The sequence below is a fragment of the Macrotis lagotis genome, chromosome 3, assembly GCF_037893015.1.
Source record: "Macrotis lagotis isolate mMagLag1 chromosome 3, bilby.v1.9.chrom.fasta, whole genome shotgun sequence".
NCBI lineage: Eukaryota > Metazoa > Chordata > Mammalia > Peramelemorphia > Peramelidae > Macrotis > Macrotis lagotis.
Window position 1 is genome coordinate 100675819 of NC_133660.1, and position 22549 is coordinate 100698367.

Genomic DNA, 22549 nt, shown 5'->3' on the forward strand with positions numbered 1-22549 from the left:
TATCAGGAAATCTTCACAATGGAAAAGCAATACCAGGAAAGTAGATTGACTGACTACTGTTGAATGACTTGAGGAGAAATATTCTCCAGGTGAGATGAGGCATGACAGAAAATCATCAGTAACTATATTTTAGGTGAATTAGATAGTACGGTCATTTAATTAAAAAAAATTTTTTAAAATAACAAATTGATTCCTATGAAAACTCTGGGTGTTAGATAAAATCTGAAGCAATGCTTTAAATGAACACTGAAAATACCATATAATGTTCTCATGTTTTTATGAGTTATGACAGAAAACAAAGCCCTACTGATTTATTTTGGTTGTCCTGTTTTTATGTTTTTCCAGGTCAGCCATTCCACTGTTCTAAGACAATATTTGCTATTAAGGTGTTGAATGAGATGATCGACTTTAGAGTCTACTATCCCATCACAGATGGTCTATGTGTGACTAAGTTGCCTGTAGTCAATGTGTGCAATGCCACAAGAGATGGATTATAAGCCCTAGGGCTTTAAAAAATCATGAAGTACTGGATGACTTTAAAGCATCACCTCAGAGCTCCCCTTTACCCTTTTTTTGGATTTTTTTCAAGGCAATGGGACTAAGTGACTAGCCCAAGGTCACAAAGCTAGATTCAAGTGTCTTGAGGGCACATTTGAACTCAGATCCTCCTGCCACCAGGCCTGGTGCTCTATCCACTATGTCACCTAGCTGCCCCCTCCCTTTTACACCTTCAATTCTCAAAACTCCATAAGGCAGAAGCTGTAAGAATAACACTAATGTTCATTCCATTGAGAGGTCCTCTGAGCCTTTCACATTTTACATAATAGAAAGCTGAGGATTGGGTATGCTAAGTGACTGATTTCCAAGGGCTCATAGATAGCAAGAAGCTGGGCTGAAATTCAAATCTAAGGCCTTTAAGGAGAAAATGAGGCTGAAAGGGGTGATACAATGGTCTTAAGTTCATAAAACTATTTACAGACAAAAATGTGGAACCTAGAGCTTTTTTCAATTCATTTAAAAAATAAATTAGGAATCCCTGCCATCCAGGTAGCTAATTGCACAATGGATAGAATGCTAGACTAGAGTCAGAAAGACCCAAGTTCAAATCCAGCCTCACATACTAGTTGGATGACCCTAGGCAAGTCATTTAACCACTTTTGGCCTCAGTTTCCTCAATTGTAAAATGGAGATCATCACAGTGTCCATATTTCACTGGGTTAATCCTTTGTAAAAAGCTTGGCACTGTGCCTAGCTCACAGTAGGCACTCTATAAATATTTTGTTCCCCTCCTTCCTTCTCCTAGCTCCTGAGGCTCCTCTCTCTTCCATACTACTTTTTCACTGTACGAAAAGCAACCCTAAGGTAACACTTAATAAACTCAAAAAGATCAAAGTGTTAATCTTCCTGGTTTTATCTTTGTTTTCATCACAAACTCAAAAAGGAAAACCTTCTCAGAAAGATACTGGAGTTGATAGCTACTTTTGAGGAGGAAGCTCTTCTCAGCCCTCCTCAAGTCCTACCATGGAGGCAGCTACTCAAAATCATCTTGCTGCCTTACCTGGTTTCCCTCTGTCACTGACAAACTGAAGGACCTTATGCAAGTCCCTATGAAATGACAGGCTGGCCCTAGTGTGAGCTCTAAAGTCTCTTCCCATTTTGTTTGTATTGGGAATGTCTCTGACAGCCTTTGGTTGAACTATTTAGCTTCAGATAAAATGGTGAGGGTAGGGGAAGAATTGGATATAGAGGTGGAAAGTCATTATTCCAACATCCTCATTTCCCAGGTGATGAACCTGAAGTCCAGAGAGGTTCCCTTTAAGCTTATGTTAAGTTAATGACTTACCCAAGATCATAAGTAAAGTTTGACTGAACCTAAACCCTTTGACTCCAAATCCCCATGTCTGGGTTTTTATGCCCACTCTGCCACTGTCACAGACTTTCCCCAGTCCAAGCCTACTCCTTAAGCACTTACTCTATATTCCTTCAGTTAGTAGTACCTCCCCTCCTGAGGACTTTGGCTAGTCTTGGTATTTGCTTATTTGCATACTTATTCTTTTCCCTCAATTGATATACTCCTTGAGGGCAGAAATTATTTCATTTTCCTCTTTATCTTCCAATAGAGTCTGCTATACCAAGGTGCTTAACACATGCTTATGGAGTCAATAGTAAATGAATACTTCTATTCTCAAACAAAGGTTGTCCTTTTTCAACTAGTCAAAGTACCAGGGTTGTAAAAGGAAGCTCCTTACACCTGATCAATACCTCAACTCACCCATCCTGAGATCAGAATGGTCACACAGCAGATCCTGATGGTCTGTTCAGGGTTAAATAAAAAAAGCATTCAGGGCTTCATTCAAAGGCAAGACTTTGATATCTCCCAAGGCCTTATCATAGTACCTGTTACTTTATTTTTATTGTTATTCTCAGTTAACTGCTTTCCTTAAACGTTTTTCTTTTGCTTCTATCATTTTTTCCACACAAAGATATATTTAAAATAACATTTTTACAAAACTGTACCTTAGCAACAGTGACATAATGTTATCTAAAAGCAAACCAAAGCATTTGGTCATAACCTATATAAGCAAAGTCATTTAATATAATCAGCTTAGTTTTCCTGAGATACTAGGAGTTCAAGGTGATGTTGTAGATTAAAGGCACATTTTTCAGACCTAAAATTTTTCATCATTGAACCTGACATTGAAACAGTTGGGATACAGGGAACTCCTGACCTTTACATTTTTAAATTTATACAATTTTAAAATGGGGAAAGACCTTAGGGATTATCTGTCTGATGTCATCCCCTCATGTTACAGATGAGAAAACTCTGGCTAAGATCTGACTCGCCCAAGGTCACACTGTTAATTAAAGACAGAACTGGAAGTAAAAGCCTGGACTCCTTACTCTTTAGTCCAGTTACCCCAGTTGGCTCCAGGCTATTTTGTCTGAAGACATACACCCCTTATCTCAAAAGGCGGAAAATATTACTTTAAAAAGGAGGCTTTTAAGAATTTAAGTGTTAATTAACATGTCCTTAGCAAAGGCTTTGTTGAATGTATTGTTAAGTTATAGTTCTATCTTCTTTTCTTCCTGAGAACTTGTATTGAAAGGCTCAGACCTTGGGCACTCTGTCCCCATTCTACTAGTGGGGCCTGACCCACCCCATTGCAGAATGACCCACCATTAAGCAGTAGCAATGGATTTTCCCTGATCTATGCCACTTTCTCAGGCTTAATTCCCCTTGTGACCAGGGACACACATTTTTTTGGAGCTCAAGTTCCAGCCCATATCCACTGAACAGAGAGCAACTAATTGTCCCAGGTGCTGATCGATCCCATGCCCTCGGCCTCATTAGCATGACATTCTAACAAACTCAGCTAACCACTTTAAACAAGGGGCTCAACCATTATTTCATTACAAGAACAAAAGAGGCGAAACCCAGGTCCTGAGACGGAAACCACTTGCTCGAAGTCATAGAACATCAGACAACAATCTCACACTCACTAAAGCAGTGACTGACAAGGGATTAAAGTTTCTGAGTCGGACTTTTCAGTTCATTATTCTGACCAGTCATGCTGTCTTGCTAATGTTTTTATAAATATATATTGCAGGCAAGGGTTGATTCAAGCATTTGCTCTGTTAAGGCTGATAGGCAATCTATATAATAACTGAAAGCAGCAGATAATGTGAGAAATGTTGATGATGTGGTTAAACCATTCCATGCAAGGAATGTTTAGTTATGTTATACACTTCTGACAAATAGTTAGGGAACCTGCATTTTAACTATATGAATTTAAGGTTTTTAAGAAAAACTAATTCATATCATTAATAACTTTAGACTAAATAGAAAAAGGTAATATAAGTGATTGTAAAACAAAAGCAATTATTGTTTTCAGTATGACTTAAGTATGAAGAGAGAATTGTTATAAAAAGATAAACTCAGATAATAGCTAGCACCATCTGCCACTTTACATAAACTCTGGCCAAAAATTGTCACATTCTGAACATCTTGTTAAAGAAACTCCAATGACTCCCTAATGTTTTCCTATCATCTCTGGGATTAAATACAGTCTCCTGCCAGTTTAAAACCTCTCTAAAATGGCTCTTAACTACCTTTCCAGATTGATTTCACATTTTCCCTCACAAACAACATTCTAACCAAACTGACCTATTTCCCTGCATTCTGCACATGCTGCCCCAGACCTAAACAGGGATTCTCAGAAATGGAATCCTTCAAGGTTCTGCTCAAATTAAGTAGCACACATGCTTTTCTGATACCTCTGATTGGTGGACCTCACACCCACCAAATTACTTTGCATTTTGCATTTCATTATGCATATAAATGTTAGCATTCCCCTCATTGCATAAGTCAATCAAGTATAAACTAAGTTAGGGGACAGGGGCTGTTCCACTTCTGGTTTTGTATTCTTAGCTCCAAGGAGTTTCTTACATACAGTGGGTGACTAATAAGTGCTTACTGAGTCAAATTTTTCAGCACAAATTATTAATTTGACTGACTGTTGCATGATAAAATATATCCCATAATTATATGTCTTCCACTAGACAACAGTGTTTTTCTAAAGCGTTTACTATTATCTTTACAATGCCTTCACCAAACCTTCTGTGCTTCATCATGGAGTAGTGATGACTTAGGGATTTTGAAAACTATGCGAGCAGGGCAAAAGTTTCTGGAGGACCTACCAGTCTACAAAGATTTCAAGAATGGCTCTTTGGTGGACTCATGAAGACACTGCCTGATGGATGTGTTTGGAGAGGTTCAACAACAGAAAGTTAGGAACCATGTAATAAAGTTTAGGTTACTACAGTTCATTATACCATCTTATATCAGTAGACTTATGGTGGACTCAACCTGACTCAGACCTGATCCCTGGTAGTTTTGGTCTGATATTGAAGCACTGATAGATTTATTCAAATGTCATCATAAGTCAGAACATAGAAAGTATATAGCACTGGGTAGATGATTCACTTTATCTCCATACAAAAAACCAAGAGGGCAGGTTATGATGCCTGATGAGGCCTTAGGCTGTCTGACAAGTCAGAAGCACCTTGGTTCCAAATAGGTGACACTTTTGCCTTTAGATGACCAGGAAGTCATAATACTATGGCCTGAGGTCATTAGAAAACTGCAAAGAATTCTATGCTTAGAGTCTTGGCCTTATAAGCCATAAATTCTTGGGTACCACTTCCTTGCCTTTATAGCAAGTATTAGCTTAACCTATCTATACACAAGGCTAGGTTGGAAGGAATTCCTTTAACAGGAGGAAATACCCACATGAACTGAAATAATAGTTCTTTTTACCATATCAAAATAAATTTTCTTATAATAACCTTCTGAGATAGGGTAGTTATTACCAATTATTCCCATCTATAAACTCTGCTTCAGGCTATTTGTTTTTCCTCAATAAGATTTCTCAGTGCCTTTATATTTCTTGTTTCTTAGGCCTGGAATTTACTTCTTCATGTTAACCTCTTGGAACCCTAATTTCCTTCAAAATTCAACTTAAATTACATCCTGTACATGAAATCTTCCTAGATTCTTCCTCAACTATCAATGTTCTCCCTCTCAAAAGTTTTTTGTCTCCCTTTTGTATCTGTTCTCTGTGATTTTTCTAGTGCAAATCCTGTTTGTTTGACTTTTGTCTTTATCTTCTGAATGTTTAGCATAGCACCTGCCTGGCTGATGGTAGTGTTTAGTAAATGCTTTGTGATTGACTGGCAAGTCTTAGTATTTGAGGGGGTGACAAAAACAAGTCTCTTCACCTCTGTATGCCTTTCAGCTCAAAGTCTAGAAAAGCTGAGAGCCCTCAAGGGAAGGCGACTTATTTCAGATCACACAGCTCAACAGTGGAAGTGTTTAGACAAGAACTGAGGTATTCTCACTCCTGGCCCAAGCTGTTTTCCATCAGACTATGTTGTCATAAGCGCCTAAGTGTCTGCAAACACTGGACTCTTATACAGCTTGTAAGAACGCACTTGCAGCCAATAACTTTGATCACATGCAATGTCACTCTTTAACAATGACAACCTTAAAATTAAAATATGCAATCTATTACCAATTAGTCACATTTAAACACACATTTTCATAGTTTATGTTGACTTCAAGATTAGAAAATAGCAGTTTGATCCACAACTGCCAATATATATGTGAGGTATCAGATCACAGATATTTTAATTCATTTTCCCTTCCCTTCCCCATCCCCTACCTTTCAGGAGATAATTCTGAACTTTACAGATTATAGTAACAGTTAATATGTAAATAGTACAGTTTCAAAGCACTTTACCTCACCTGATGCTCACATTATTCAAATGATGTCAGTTGGTGCTGTAAAAATTTAGAACTGGAAGAGACCTTATAAATTTCCTTCTTATTTTACAAAAGAGGGAACTGAGGCCTAGAGAAACTAAATTAATTTCTCGAAATTCAGTGTTCTATCAACTATAAAATGATTATTTTTATTCAGTATTATTATTATTACTACCCTATTTTACAGGTGGGGAAAATGAGTCTCAGGTGAAGTGACTTATCTAATGTGATAAAGTTAAGTTGTAAAGACAGAATTCAATTCCAGTTATTCTAGCTCAAATCTAGTATTCTTCCCATTGTACTATGCTACCTCTCAAAAACTACCATAGTTTCATATTCAATGGCATTTGAACTCATAGCCCCTTGGTTAATAAATTACTGTTTTTAACCCCTGATCTACCAATTAAAGATATGCTTAATCTCATGTCTAGAAAAATGAGTCTGGGTATCCTAACCTTTCTTCTTATGACCAGGATTATTTGCTGATTTCTGTTATGTGATATTCTCAAAAAAACTTAAAAACTTAGGAGGCTATTTTACATATTGCTTGTTTTTTTTTAGTAGGGAGTTTTATTGTTTTATTTTCAATATATAGTCTGCCACTTTTCAAAAAAATGTATATCTCTCCAAAGTAGTCTTTAGAATGGTCACTTTCATTTTTCTAAGCAATGTCCATGTGAGGAACCACAGCTTATATAATTTCACATCTATCCTTTTTGTGTTAGGAATCAGGGGAAGATGAATTGCAAGGAGAGCAAAGAGAAGAGGACATAAAATTTGGGAAGAAAGAGTTCCAAATTTGATCAAATCTTGAGGAAAGGTTGGAAAGAAGACAAGTTTGGGCTGGGACAGTTAGATGATGCAGTGGATAGAGCACTGGCCCTGGAGTCAGGAGGACCTGAGTTCACATGTGACCTCAGACACTTAATAATTACCTAACTGAGTGATCTTGGGCAAGTCATTTAACCCCATTGCCTTGCCAAAAAAAAAAAAAAGGTCTGTGTCATGAAGAACTCAGCAGTGGTTGTCTTCATGAAGACAGATTTCACATTTTTGTGAAATTGTCTCTGTACCTATTTTTTCCCTCATAGACTTGAAGTTCCTTATCAAAAGGATCTGTGTCATTTTTGTCCTTGCAAGTCCAGTAGCTGGCACATAATAAGCATTTAATAAATGCTTGCTCAAGTGAATTGAATGAGAGGAGAGATATAGTTTTAAGATGATAAGAGTGGACTAGGAAGAACTTTTTGAGATGGAAAAACAACTATCTATTTATATTTTAGTGTAGCAAGAGTAGTTTGTGAAAAAAAATATTAATGATGCTAAAGGAGCAAAGTTGGCTATGTGGGTAGGGATAAGAACTACAAAGGGATTTGGGAAAAGGGGGTGATGTGACAGACAGAAGCTGTGATAGTGCAAGGAGAAGGATCACCCTTTCATCTGATTATGTCAAACTCTAAAGATCATTTTTTCCCATGCTCAATCCAAGGGACAAGGAATTCATCACTACCATCTATACAGCCACTTTTAATGGTAATAACTTTTTTACTGGCAACCAAATCAACTCTCAACCTTATATAATGCAATACTTTGATTCTTTTTTTCTTCTGCATGTGAATTCTCAAACACCTTAGGAAGAAATTGTGCCTGGCCCACAGTAGATGCTTAATAAATGTTTATTAATTTGTTGATTGAAAACACAGAATCTAGGCCTTTCCATCTCTAAAATTTAAAAGAAATTTGGTTGACATATAAAAATGAAAGTACCTCTGTATGATCTTAAGCCAATCTTTTGTCTACAAATAATTTCTTCCATATTGCTACATCATTGTATTGCTACTCTTCCTATCCTAAGTGTTTAGCACTAGGCATAATGTTTCAAGTTGGGCTTTACAATTTTCCATTTATGATAAAACTTAACTAAACAAACTGGTTGAGAAATGAGGAACGAGAAAACTTTGTTGAATGAAAGGAAGAACTAAAATTTTTAAGCTTATTGAAGATAACACTTTTAAGATTTTTAGCAAATCCTAGGTCTAGACAGAAGAGTTATTTGAAATCACTCCATTTAACCTCCAAATTTTGAAGATGAGCAAACTTCAACTCAGAAAATTAAGTGACTTCATAGGATGACACATTTATACTGAAAAGGAACCTGGTCATTTAGCTAAATCTCTTAATCCAAGAAACCCAGGGAGATTAGTTAAGTGTCTTGACCAAGACTCTTCTTCAAGAAGTAGAGTTGAGGTCTGAACCTCCAGGTCTTTTTTCTATTGCATAGTGTTTTCTGAGGTGTGGATGGACTCAGTCATATTTTTACTTTTGAAATTCTAGAAACCTAATGCCAATGAATTGGAAAAAATTATACAGAACAATTCACCTCTTAAAAGAGTGTATATATATATATATATACATATATATATATATATATGTCATTGAATTAAGACTGTTAAAAACAATGTCATCAAACTGCAGGCACAAAATAAAAATATGAAAGTAGGTGCCATGTCTCTTGTCTATACAATCAATCCAGTTGTGTTTATTTTGATACTCTGCAAATAAGTCTTTGATTGGATTAGTCACAATACCACCAGGGGGCACATTATATCTTGCAGAGTCCTCTTGCATAGGTTAGTTACACATCAAGTCAGTAACAGTGTTGAAACCATTTGAGTTGAAGTTTTAGCTCAAATTGAATTTTTAATCCATAAGACTTTGCTGAGAGTGTTCTCTGCAGTCTCATTCACAATTTTCTCCATGTTTTTCATGGTCAGTGCTTGGATTGTTCATTCACAGACAATCATTGTGACTGATTTAATAGAAAGATCAGAAGCTGTGATTTGCCCTCCTAATTAATTCTTAAACTTTTAATAGAATGAAACAGAATTGAATTAACTCGCCTGAGCAAAGTAGAATACAAGTCCAAGACTTCTGACCACTAGAGTTACAATGGGAATTTCCACTTTGATGTTCTTTAAAAATTGCACTAAGTAAATGTTGTTTATTCTATTTTGAGTTCTATATACAACCATCAATTGTGCTACCCTGAAAATTACTTTTTAAAAAAATATTGTATTATAGAAATACCAACCATCCACCACGTGCAACATTTGCCAAGGCTAATTATTAGGGGACTATTTTCTTCTTGGTGTTTTAAAATTCAATGCTAAGTGAAAATCAAGGCAATGATGTGGAAGCAAAACCTCTTTTATGAACATATTTTATCTCATGAAGACAGTTATGTGGATCACTTTTTTAAATATATGAAAATATATTTTTAGATGATGCTGACCTTTTCCTTTCCAGAGAATGAAGAAAAAAGGAAGCTTCTCAATTTAGGTTGTAACAGGAAAGGCTACACCAAATTTTGGGAAGAATTTTCTAACCTTAAAAGATTACAAGCACTGAAATGCAATGTCAAGAGATCACAGGGTCATAGATTTAGAACAAGAAAGGACTCTGCTTCTTTGGTTTGAAGAATTAAGAACAAGTATTTGTTGCCATATATGTGTGTGTGTGTGTGTGTGTGTGTGTGTGTGTGTGTGTGTGTGTGTGTACACACACATATACATAGCACAAGGATACAAGGATATATATATCCTTGTGCTATGTCTAGGGAGAAAAATAGAATGAAGTGAAGAAGAAGGAAGTATGAAGTAGTGGGTCAGAAATAATATGAGTTCAAATGCCACTTCAAATAATAGTGTGGTCCTTGAAGATAGGTTGATTCCTGGGATGACAAAGGCATATTGGAGGTAAAAGAAGAGAGACCCTAATCGAAGCTACTACTTTTGATTACAAGATTATTTTATCAAGGCCTAACAGTCTAAGATAACTGAGGCCTCTAATTCAGTAGACCCCTTTACTATTATACCTTTAGGATGTCTTCAAAACAAATGTATTGTTACCTTTTTTCCATACCATAGTAACTTCTCTTAATCACTTGCCTTTTCTTGTCATAAAGAAAAACATAAACAAAGTCAAATGACACATTGACCATTTCTATGTTTTTATCTTGTCCTATACATAGTCCCCTGCTGTGTCTGCCAAAAAGTAGAAGTGTGTTTCATGTTAAGTGCTATCTAAAATCAAGATTGTTTATTACAATTTATAAAGTACTTATTGGAACTATATGGTCTTTTGGTTCAAAAGTGTAGAGGAAAGAAACTGGAAGGAAAAGAGTGAAGTTCCAGCTGCCTATTACTACCTAATGACCTTGGATAGGTCTATTCACTTCATAAGATCACATTTTTTAATATGTAAAATAGATATAGTAATACTAATTTCACAAGGGTTATCATGAGGAAAGTGCTTTGTGAACAACAACCTATTGTATAAAATGAGTTATTATCATTATGGTCCTGATTCATCATTGATTTGGTTAGAAATGATATGATTTCTGTATAAGCCAATTAGCTATTAGTCTTAACCCCAAACCAGTTGTGGGTCAAATATGTGCCATTGGTTGTGAGTGTTGTTCAATCATTCTAAATCCCAAACTACTAGTAGAAATGCATGCCCTGCTAATCATAGCTCATGTGATTAATCTGTACACAAAAGCCAGCATGTTCTTACCTCACCTCCCACTCAAGGCCAATTCAGTTCTAACCCAGTTCTGGAGATGCAGGGTCTGATCCCAGCAGGTGGTGATGATGGGGTGTCCTCTGGGAGGTCCAACAGCACAGGCCGTGTGGGACTGACCAAGTCTGAGGCACAGAATAAAAAATTCATAGAATTTTAGAGTTTGAAGGGACCACAGTGATCATTTAGTAATTCCATATGTAAAAATCATTAATTCTCCCTTTGAAAGTTACCGATCATCAATAGTAGTGAAGACCATCCCCTCCCCAATGAGGGAACCCTCCTGCCTTTCAAAACAGTTCTGTCAGTTTATGCAGAGCTCTGATAGAAAAGTTCTTCCTCATATCAAAGCCAAACTTGTCTTTTTTGACTTCTACTAATTGTTTCTTGTTCTACCACCTGGGACCAAACAATAAAATCCCTTTTCCAACATGAATCCCCTTCAAAGACTTGAGGATAGCAATCCTATCACCCTAAAGGTGTACACATTTTCTTTTTCTTTTTTTTTTTTTTTACACATTTTCTTTGATTACTTTAGATAAACCTCATTTGGCATTGGCTCAACCTGGTTGGTGCCATCCTGCTTTCTTCAGGAGGCTTCTTAGCTTACTGATTTCATTCAGGATGCTCCAGATATTATTACATCTAGGCATTCTTGGTAACTATTTTCTTTTTCTTGGAAGCCATGTCCTTGTCCAGATGAGAAGTCATATTGTTGAATCAACACTTTATTGAGCATCAGTCCACTAAAAGCCTCATATCTTACTCTAACAGTGTCTCAGTTGTTGGGTAACCCATATGTTAAATTTTGCACTTATCCTAATGTAGATTTTTCTCTGGATTGATTTTCTCCAAAGTTCTAGCCTGTGAATCCTATGGAATCCTGAAATCATCAGCTTGGGGGTCATCTGAAATTTTATAAGCATTTCATCTTTGCCTTTATCTAAATGTCAGTGAGAGATAAGAGTGCTGGTCCTCTGATTCTGGTTCCCAGTGAACTCCTGGGTGATGAAACTCTCTTACCCACTGCAGATCTGTACCTTCTCTGCAACCTTATTGACCAAGAACCCAGAAGGCTTTGTGACTTGACAAATATCACATACCCAGATCCCTGGGATTCTTCATTGGAACTCTTTTGACAGCTTCTTGGAATCCATAATTTTAAAACCATAAGGGACCCTGAATCATCTATTTCAAATTCCTCATTTTATAGTTAAGGAAAATGAATTGCTGAGAGACTAAGTGAATTACCTGAAATCACACATATAGTAAGTGACAAACAGGACTCCATCCAGGTCCTCCAATATCAAATTCAATAGTCCAAAGATTAGATGGTATCTAATTTAATACCCTACAGGAAAAGGAATCATCGGGAGGTATGTGACTTGCCAAGATTACAAGAGTTTAGTCAGAGGAGGGACTTAAAACTCAGATCATCTGAGCTGGCAATACATCATTCAAGTCTATTGATCTAGTCATTCAATTAGTTTCAAATTAATCTGCTTTTATTATCCTCCAATTCATGTCTCTCTGACTTTTCCAGAAGAGATATAGAGAGGTTCAATTAGGTAATTACTTATAAAAATGAGAAATGATTATTATCAATAATAATCAATTGAAGCAGGTAGAGACAATGCTATAACATTTTAAGACTTCTGTATTGTGGAGGATATAATTCTACATTCTTTACCACATTGAATTCAAAGGTCACACCCTTTGGGGCTGGAAAGGCTTAGCTTTTACTACTAGAAGGCCACCCATCTGCAAATGATGCAAGGAGTTATGGATAGGGAACCTTGTAATTGGAAACAAATTTTGTAATCTTTTACACTTAAATTCTAATAAAGAAATGTTATCTGTGATGTAAATTGATCCTATAGTTCCACTGCTAAATGTAAATTCATAATCTCTTCATTTACACCCAACTCCCCAGCTTCCATTGTTATACCTGATTCCAGTCCGGTAGTGGGGAAAGGATTTAACCCTTTGCCCATACTCTCCTGACCCTTCTATATACCCAGAGAGTGGTCAAACCTATAAAATCTGGCAGTCTCAACCCAGTCGGTTCTTCTGGCTGTCTGTCTCTCTCACCCACTCACTCAAACCTGGTCTAGCCTTTTGTTATTCACTCCTGCTCTCAAGCAGCTTATAAACTGCTTTTGCTGCTTCTCCAGGAGGAGAAAAGATTTAAACTTATAAACTTTGCAGGCTTGTATAATAAATGCTGAGTGGTTTTAAAATTCCAGGCCTAAGGGGCAGCTAGGTGGTGCAGTAGATAGAGCACTAGCCCTGGAATCAGGAGTACCTGAGTTCAAATTTGACCTCAGACACTTAATAATTACCTAGCTGTGTGGCCTTGGGCAAGCCACTTAACCCCATTGCTTTGCAAAAAAAAAAAAAAAAAAGATTCCAGGTCTATATGAGAATTCTTTCATTTTCAAGACCTTTCAATCTTAAATTGGGGACATCAATCCCGCCCCCCCCAACACAATTTTAGCCACCCCTGTGGAGAATACCTGGAGTCAGGTGTTAAACTCCTCTAGCACCACCCTTGTTCCACTCACTTCTGACAACCCCCAAAGGGCTTTTCCTTTTTTTTGTGATACTAATTCTCTCATTAACTGTCAACCAGTCAGAATTGATTTCCACCCTCAACAACAACTCTTCCCAGAGTTTATGAGAGCATAAATACTTGGGCCCAATGCTAAGATTGTCTTTTGCATCTAAGGGACATCGACCTTTTGTTAAAATGCTAGCACTTTTAATTAAATGACTAATTATCCCAAAATCATGTCTCTTGAATTTTTTAAACATCAAAAGTGAGATGAATGATTTTCTTATCTAGTCTTTACAAACTTCTAGACTGATTAATAAATTTATTATTTTCTGGGAAGATCCATTTTTTTAATCATTTAGATGATACCATTCAATCTTCTCAGAATAATTACTATTTGAAATCTGAAGGATTTCACTAGCATCTTGGTCAGTCCACCCAGCCTTGCTATTCACCCTACATTTGGTTATGGAATTTTCCCAGGAGATCTAATTATATACTGTGGATTTGACCCTGACCTATCCAGGAATCTAGGCTAATCTTCATGTGAACCCATACTACTTCTTTATGTCCACTTATGGGTTCATGCAATGCATGTATAGCATAAAATTTGTCTACAAAAGCTCAAATCCCCGTCAATTACTACTGTATGTCTTTAGGCAAGTCATGTCTTCCCTTTAGGAATGTTTCCTTAGCTGTAAAATGAAACTTTCAAACTGAATTTTCCTCTAACATTCCCCCTCCCACTCAAAATTCCTTCATTCTTTAATGCTCTTCATGCAACCTCCTCTTTACTATTATATGAAAATCTGTAGAATCACCCAACTATTCTACAAGGGTGGAGAATCAGACTCATCTTCTAGTGCAACAACACACTGTTCTTTCACTGCCTCCTCATTTTGCTCCAAATTTATCACTGGGTTCTGTGCATCCAAGATTGCAGTGTATATTATGAGTTCCCTAAAAGCTAAATAACTTTCCATTTTATAAAAAAAAAACACAACTCATTGCAATAGTCCAAGCAATTATCCACAAATTTCAGGGAAATGGAATAGATTCCAGCTGCGATTCTTGGCTCTGTCAACTCTGTCCACTCATTTCCCAACCCCCAAATTCAGTATCTTTACTGTGACAGATTTCTTTACAACTTTAGACTTTCATTAGTTAGGGGAAATAACATCATTTAAAATTTTTTAAAAATAATAATATCCTGGGCCTGTAAAGTATAAGACAAGTCTTTCTCCAGGAAAAGGATAATTAAAACAAATCTTTTATTTAGGAAAGTCATTAGGACTTAAAACCCAAATGTCTCAAGAAACAGCTCTCCTTGGGGTGGCTAGGTGGTTTAGTGGATAAAACACCAGCCCTGGAGTCAGGAGTACCTAGGTTCAAATCCGGTCTCAGACAATTAATAATTACCTAGCTGTGTGGCCTTGGGCAAGCCACTTAACCCCATTGCCTTGTAAAAACCTTAAAAAAAAAAAAAGAAAGAAAGAAAGAAAGAAACAGCTCTCCTGGAATTCACCTGATGGAGGTGTCCTTTAAATTTGTTGAAAGATTGACATCTAGAGATAAGGTAAAACTGGAATCAAAGTGAGAAAGGCTTGAGGGGGTAGCGGTAAGCCTGATAGATAGCCTGTCCTGGTTTTTTTACTTATTGTGTGGCTCTAAATCAATCATAACAATAATGAAACAAAAACAACATTATTTAACTGCCAGTAATTTTTCAGTAAGAATATTAGTGAGGCTGAAGTTTGAGGGATGTCAGAGGTGGAGTTACATAATTAGACTAGAAAAGTTTTGGAATACCCATTTTTCAGAATTCCAAAAGGAACCAATACGAAATGAATAAAAACTGAAATGAAAAATCACAAGTTTTTAGCAGATCAGTAACCAGAGTCATGCGTTACTTATTGTTTTATCCTAGCAACTCATAGGAAGTCAGGATTGAAAGCAAGTAGTTGGCACAGTGAAGGGCTGTTCCAACTGTATTTAGGAAGCACTGAGTCTGAATCTCATCTTGATGCAGGGAATTATGGGCATGGAGGAATATTGTAACTGGAAACAAATTTTGTAATCTTTTTATGCATTTGGCTTTTACTCAGACCCTGGTCTTAGTACTCATCCTATAGCCACACCTCCTACTGCAAATTCTCCAATATACAACCCTGACTACTCCCAAAACACCATCCCCTCCCATGGATCCTGAGGGGGATATTTAAGGAAGAACCAGAGGTTTCTGGTCTCTCTTACCAAGCTTACTTCTGTGAGTTCTAATGCATGAATTAATTAGCCACTGGCACCCAAAACCATATAGCCTTTAAGGAACTCTTAGCTATTTCTCACTCTCTTTCATGTTATAATGAATTTAATAAATCTGTGTTTTCCTTTACAACTGTACTCCAGGGTCAGACTTATGAGTTCTTCACAGGAAACTAGAGAATCCCCCTACAACAGTCTCAGACACTTGCCTTAGCTGAACTCAGTTTCCTCATCTGAAAAATATGGGTAATAGTATCTGCTATTATTAGGGTTCTTATATACATACATACATAAGCACACACACACAATGTGATTATTACTAGCATGTTAACATAGTAGATGGAGCACTGGACTTGAAATCAGAAGTCATTTTAATTTCCTTGTGCTTTATTTTCCACATCTGTAAAGGAAGCATTGAATTCAATGGTTTCTGAAATTCCTTCTAAAAGCTCTAAAGCTATGATTCTCTGAAAACGAAGTTATTCAGGGGAAAGAGCTAGCAAGAGAGGAAAAATACAAAAGGCTAAAGTAATCTAGGGTAGTGGCAGGTGATGTCCTGAAAAATCTAGGCCAGGATAGTTAAGAAGTCAAACAAAGTTAGAAAATAAATAATGATGTTGAGGAAGATAGCATTTATATAGCACTTTAAATTTTGTGAAGAATTTAACAAATATCTCTCATGATCCTTAAGGTACCATTATTTTGAGGAACTGAGGCAGATAGAAGTTAAGTGACTTTGCCCAATGTCACACAACTCAAAATTATCTGAAATTGCATTTGAACTCAGGACTTCTGTCTTCTGGTCCATGGTTCACAGATCTAGATTACTCAGATGAAGAGCATTCATTCTTCATGGATGTTAAAGTCACTCACAATGATGGCATGGTGCAAGATAGAGAAGAAAACCATTTTGAGGACTATTCAATGATCATACTGTTAAAAGTCAGGGAGAATGGAAAGAGTCCCACCTTTAAATTATGATAAGGTTTAGCAGAAGGCAATGCAATCAGAGAGCTCAGAACTTCCAAAGAAAGGTCTGCTGAGTAATATAGCAGTAGACAAAATGTGTTCAACTAATTCAGTTAACCACACTTAATGAAATATCTTAAGAACCTCTTGACAATATATGTCTAAGAAAGTGTGAATGAAAAATGGAAAACAACTCACTGGTTTTCTGTACTCATGCATGACAAAAATCAATTTTTTCAATGATTAAGTTATATCACTAAACTAAAAAAATACTAATAAATAAAATATTAACTATGATACAGTTAAAAACACAATTTTTCTTTATAGTCTTTTAAAGATACAACCTTGGTGGTTAACTTTTATCAATTTTATGACAAAATACAGTTCTTAGTTCAGTTATTTCCTGAGGATTAAAGAAAAGATCACAAGGTATTAGAAATAAACCCTTTCCCTTGATTGGACCCCTTCTATTTCTTAACTAAAAGGAAGTGAATTATTTAACAAGGATTAAGTATTGACCATATGATCAACTTTCCTAGGCTCTGGGATTATCAAGGCAAAAAATTTAAACTATCACTTCCCTGCAGATGAGCAAGGGATTGGGGGCAGAGTGCACTACACATATATACATACATACATACATACATACATACATATATATATGTAAATAAGTAAATGTAATCTATACAAAATGAATACAAATCAATATTGGGGATGAGCACTAAAAATTGGGGAAAAGCAGTAAAGATCTGCCTGAAATGATTCAAAATAAAGGAAACAAAAAAAAAGCTATGGAATTTAAGCAGCAAAAGGAATGAAGGAAAGTGTTTCTGTCACTAGCTAGCCTGTGTAAAGGTACAAAGTTGGGAGCAAGCAGTTTGAGTGGAAGGGAGGATGTGAAGGGGAAAGTCAAGAGTATTTATTCTGGGACCAGATTTTCTTTTCTTTTTTTCTTCCTTTTTTTTTTTTTAACAAGGCAAATGGGATTAAGTGGCTTGCCCAAGGCCACACAGCTAGGTAATTATTAAGTGTCTGAGACCGGATTTGAACCCGGGTACTCCTGACTCCAGGGCCGGTGCTTTATCCACTACCCCACCTAGCTGCCCCTTTGGGACCATATTTTCAAAGACTTTATATGCAAAATGGAGGCAGTCTGGCTTTTATCCAGATTTATAGAGAGCCAGTGAGCTTCTTGAGAATAGGTATAACATGGTAAATTTGTGCTCTAGAAATACCAACTTGACTGCTGTGTGATAAATGGAGTAGAAAGGTGAAGGCTGAATGCAACAAAATCAATTAAAATACAAAGTTTAGGCAAGAGGTTATTGAGGGCTTGAAATAAGTAATTGTGGAGTGAGTTATGAAGAGGATTTGAAACCGAGAGACCACTGTGAAGGTAGAATCTGTAAAATTTGGCAATTGATTGGATTAGGGGAGAGGAGGAGGAGATTGAGAACAAACAGGTTGTAGCTGGTGGTTTATTTCTCAGGAATGCAGGCTTTGGAAAGATGGAAATTTTATTAAAAGAAGTTACATCAAAAAAGTGATAGAAAAGTTAAGAGTTTAAAGAGAAGACCACGTGGGTTGCTGATTGAACTAGTCTGGAAGGTCAAAGAGTGATCACCTTCCTCAATTTCCTTAAATTCTCCCCCCAGAGTCCATGGGAGGGGGTGGTGACCTGGGAGTAACCCAAATCCCACATTGGAGATTTTGCCTTTTGGGAAGGGGTCTTTTATGGGTGGCCTTGGGTGTTTCCAGCCCTACTCTTCCTGGCCACCCCACCAGAAGACAATGCAATCCAAATCAGGTTGAAGGTCACCCTCAGGTGTGGCCTAAATTAGGTGATAAAGGAAGAAGGAAGATTCTCTTACAAAGCAAACAAAAGATTTACAAAATTGGTCTCCAACTAATCTCATCACCTCCCAAATCCAAGTTTCTCTGCATCTAGGTGACTGGAAAAATGGATGTTTTCTCAACACAAATAAGAAAGTTAGTAAGTAGAGAAGTTTTGGGGAAAAGAAAATGAGTTGGAGCAGTCTGGGATATCCAACTGGAGATGTTCAGGTGGCACTTGGAGATATGCAGCTGTATAAAGAGGGCAAGATATTAAAGCATCCTACTAATGTGAAGATAGTTTGGTGAAGTAGAAAGGGGTGCCAGTCAGGAAATCTACATTCTAATGCTGACTCTAATGCAATTCAATCTGTCACTTGAGGAAACTAAGTTCTTCTCTCTGAGCCTCAGTTTGCTTATCTGGAGACTGAGGGGTTTATATTGGCACATATCTAAGGATTTAAAAGCTCAAAAATTATTGAATCCAATCCAAAACATGCAATTAAATGCTACTACATACAGGGCTACTATGTACTAGGTACTGGGGATACAAAGAAAGAATACAAAAATTGCCTGTCCTAGTAGACCTTCATTATATATAGAATCCAAGTATTTAAAAAAGTTATATACCGAACTATAGTAGATTTTTAAATTTTTTTCAAGGCAATGGGGTTAAGTGGCTTGCCCAAGGCCACACATGGCTAGGTAATTATTAAGTGTCTGAGGTCACATTTGAACCCAGGTACTCCTGACTCCAAGGCTGGTGCTCTATCCACTGCACCACCTAGCCACTCCTATAGTAGATTTTAAAAATTTTTATTTAAGGCAATGTGGCTAAATGACAGGCAATTATTGTTTAAGGTCGGATTTGAACCCAGGTACTTCTGAGTCCAGGGTTAGTGCTCTATCCACTACACCACCTAGCTGCCCCTATACCACCTAGCTGCCCCTATATCAAACTATATAGGTAAAAAAAAAGCCATTAAAAAACGTGGGTCTGCATTTTTGTCAAGCATAAATTTTATATCCTTCTCTCAATTTCTTTTAAAAATTTTTATAATTTTACCTACTGTAGCACAAAATGCTGGTTTTCTCATCATATCAAGTGGTAGTTGATAAGAAAGATTAAGTTAAAAAAATGTCTGGAGGTTTCTTTTATCTAGAAGCTTATAGTCTGACCATACTTAGTGCAATTGATGCATAGAATCATGGGCATAGGGAATATTGAAATTAATTGAAAATAAATTTTGTAAATCTTTTGTTTATACTGTTAAGAAAAATCTTCACTTTTCCTCTATCACTGTTAAAACACTCCATTTTGACCTCGGCCACATTCTCATTGGTAGTAAGTTAGATTACATAGGAACAGAAACATCATCTTTTTCTTTTAAGGTTTTTTGCAAGGCAATGGGGTTAAGTGGCTTGCCCGAGGCCACACAGCAAGGTAATTATTAAGTGTTTGAGGTCAGATATGAACTCAGGTACTCCTAAACTTCAGGGCCAGTGCTCTATCCACTGTGCCACCTAGCTACTCCTCTGAAACATCAGATACCCTCAACCCCTCCCCAAAAGGCAAACTCTACAATGCAGGACTTGGGCAACTCCCAAGGCACTTCCCAAGGACCCTGAGGAGGGATTTAAGGAGATTCTGGCAGAGGCTCTGCTTTTGATTTTGCAGCTGGACTGTGGGAATTTTTTTCCTTAGGTTTTTACAAGGCAATGGGGTTAAGTGACTTGCTTAAGGTCACACAGGCAATTACTAAGAGACTGAGGTTGGACTTGAACTCAGGTCCTCCTGTCACCATGGGGCCAGTGCTCTATTCACTGTACTACCTACCTGCCCCTGACTGTCAGGATTAAATTAGCAATCTATTTTAGCAATCCAGGTAGTTTTCTTTGTGTTTTCACTTCTCAATGAATCTCTATTTTCTTTTTTACACCTGCATTCCTGGGTCAAGAGTGATTTTTCAAAGGAAAACAGAACCACTGCAACACAATGACTAGGATTCAGTATATGACTTTCCAACTAAGAATGTGGTATTTCTGATTTGGTAAATAATAAATTGATTTATTTTTAAAAGTTTTTAAAATCTTTCATGGCAACCAATTTTTGCATTTTGATCAATTTGTCTCTGCATTTGATTGATGAGAGTAGAAGGGAAGGTATTTTTCACTGTTATATATGTATCCTCAACAGGCATAGTACAGTACATAGCAAGAACTTAATAACAACTTGCTAATTAATTAGTTTAAGTTATCAATGAAATGACTAGAAATTGAGCAAATTAAGATTTTTGGTCTCATTTCAAGGTAGCTTTACATTTTAAATTGGGTAGACCTGGATAGATTTGGGGTTTTATTATCACATCAGTGAGCTCACAAATTTACTGGAGTAATGGAACTCACCCTAAGTAAATTATTTTTATATACACTTTGGGATTTAAAATGTCTATCTAAATTCAAGGAAATAAATCCATTAGAATAATTAGATTTCATATTCAACCTCTCAGATGACCTTAACTTACCCTTTTTTTTCCTCTTAATTTCAAACAGGAATTGGGGCAGATATCATAGTTAACTCAGTTTTCTGTTAGACATTTTTATTTTAACAAAACCAGCTTAAACATACTTATCATTATTTACATTTTTGAAAAAAATCCATATATAAAACAGCTATGAGAAGTTTCAGTACCAACCTTTATGTCCTATTGAATCTTAAAACTAGGAGGTACTTGAAGACTATCTAAATCCATATTATATATAATGAAACTGAAGCCTAGAGAGGCAAAGTGACTAAAATCCAAGTCTCATAATTATACTTCAACAATCTCAAGACTCCTTTCAGTATTCTTTGTGTATTCATTCCAATTTTGGTGTATTCATCTCTTCTTTTATATAGTTGTGGTTAGTATATATATAGAATTACATTGAGTCTTTTTTTATTTTACTCTTATTTCATGGCTTGCCAAATTCTTTGTGTGCCCAACATTGATCAATATCATTTGTATTGCATTACTTTAATATACTAGTTTATTCAGTCATTTTCTAATGCTTGACAATTATCTTGATAAATTGATTCCATAATGATATTCTTTCTTGCATTGATATGGTCAAAAGGAATGAGAGTGCTTGCTCTCAAAGAAAAGTATTAAACTCATTTATTAGTTTTTGCCTAAGAAGTCATAAATATTCTCTTTTACATGTCATACTTAGAGGAAAATAACATTGTCACCTTTCATTTAACAGATATCTGAAATTCATGCTGAGCTCCCTGGATTAAATTCACTATATAAATGCTAAGCACCACTATTACATATTATGACACTGTTGTCTGGGGACTATTTCTTCTCATCATGTATGAGATTGTTTATATATTTGCATTTCTATTTCATCACTTTCTTTCACAGACTAAACTCTCCAGACATTAACTTGCCAAACAATATGATCAAGCCATCAGTTTCAGTGTGGTTCAGTAAGTTTTAAACTTGAAAAATTTCCATTTTCCCCACTCATAGGGAATTTTGTCATTGACTGATCTACAGATCAAACATATACATTTTCTTATTTTTTTTTTTTAGATTTTTCAAGGCAATGGGGTTAAGTGGCTTGCCCAAGGCCACACAGCTAGGTGATTATTAAGTGTCTGAGGCCAGATTTGAACTCAGGTCCTCCTGACTTCAAGGCCAGTGCTCTATCCACTGTGCCACCTAGCCACCCAAACATATACATTTTCAAGAAAAATTTACATTGTCAATTACATATGTAAAAAAGCCCCCCCCCATCCAGTGTCCATATACAGTGAAGACTGGAGTGCAAATTATTTTAGAAAGTTTATGTAGAAATCATAGTATTAATTCTAAGACTATAGAGAGTTTAGGGTTAGGAATAAATGTGAAAAGCATAAAAAATATAAAAAGATCTACATGAAATACAGCATAATTATAGCTAAAGATTCAGAACTGCAGAAATGTAAAAACAATATGTATTTTTCTATTTTTCAAAGGAGACTCTTACTGACACAACTATAT

General features: G+C 36.3%; 1 protein-coding gene across 7 annotated transcripts in view; it reads right to left on the reverse strand.

Moving 5' to 3' along the window:
• NPY5R (neuropeptide Y receptor Y5) overlaps positions 1-22549 on the reverse strand; it is a 163939-nt gene that overhangs the window by 89043 nt on the left and 52347 nt on the right. For 5 of the 7 annotated variants that reach the window (XR_012476969.1, XR_012476971.1, XM_074229029.1 and 2 more), the window contains one exon: positions 10898-11028. The gene's annotated coding sequence lies outside the window, so the exon portion shown is untranslated. The remainder of the gene's footprint in view (positions 1-10897; positions 11029-22549) is intronic. The other 2 variants (XR_012476970.1, XM_074229027.1) reach the window with 1 other exon arrangement.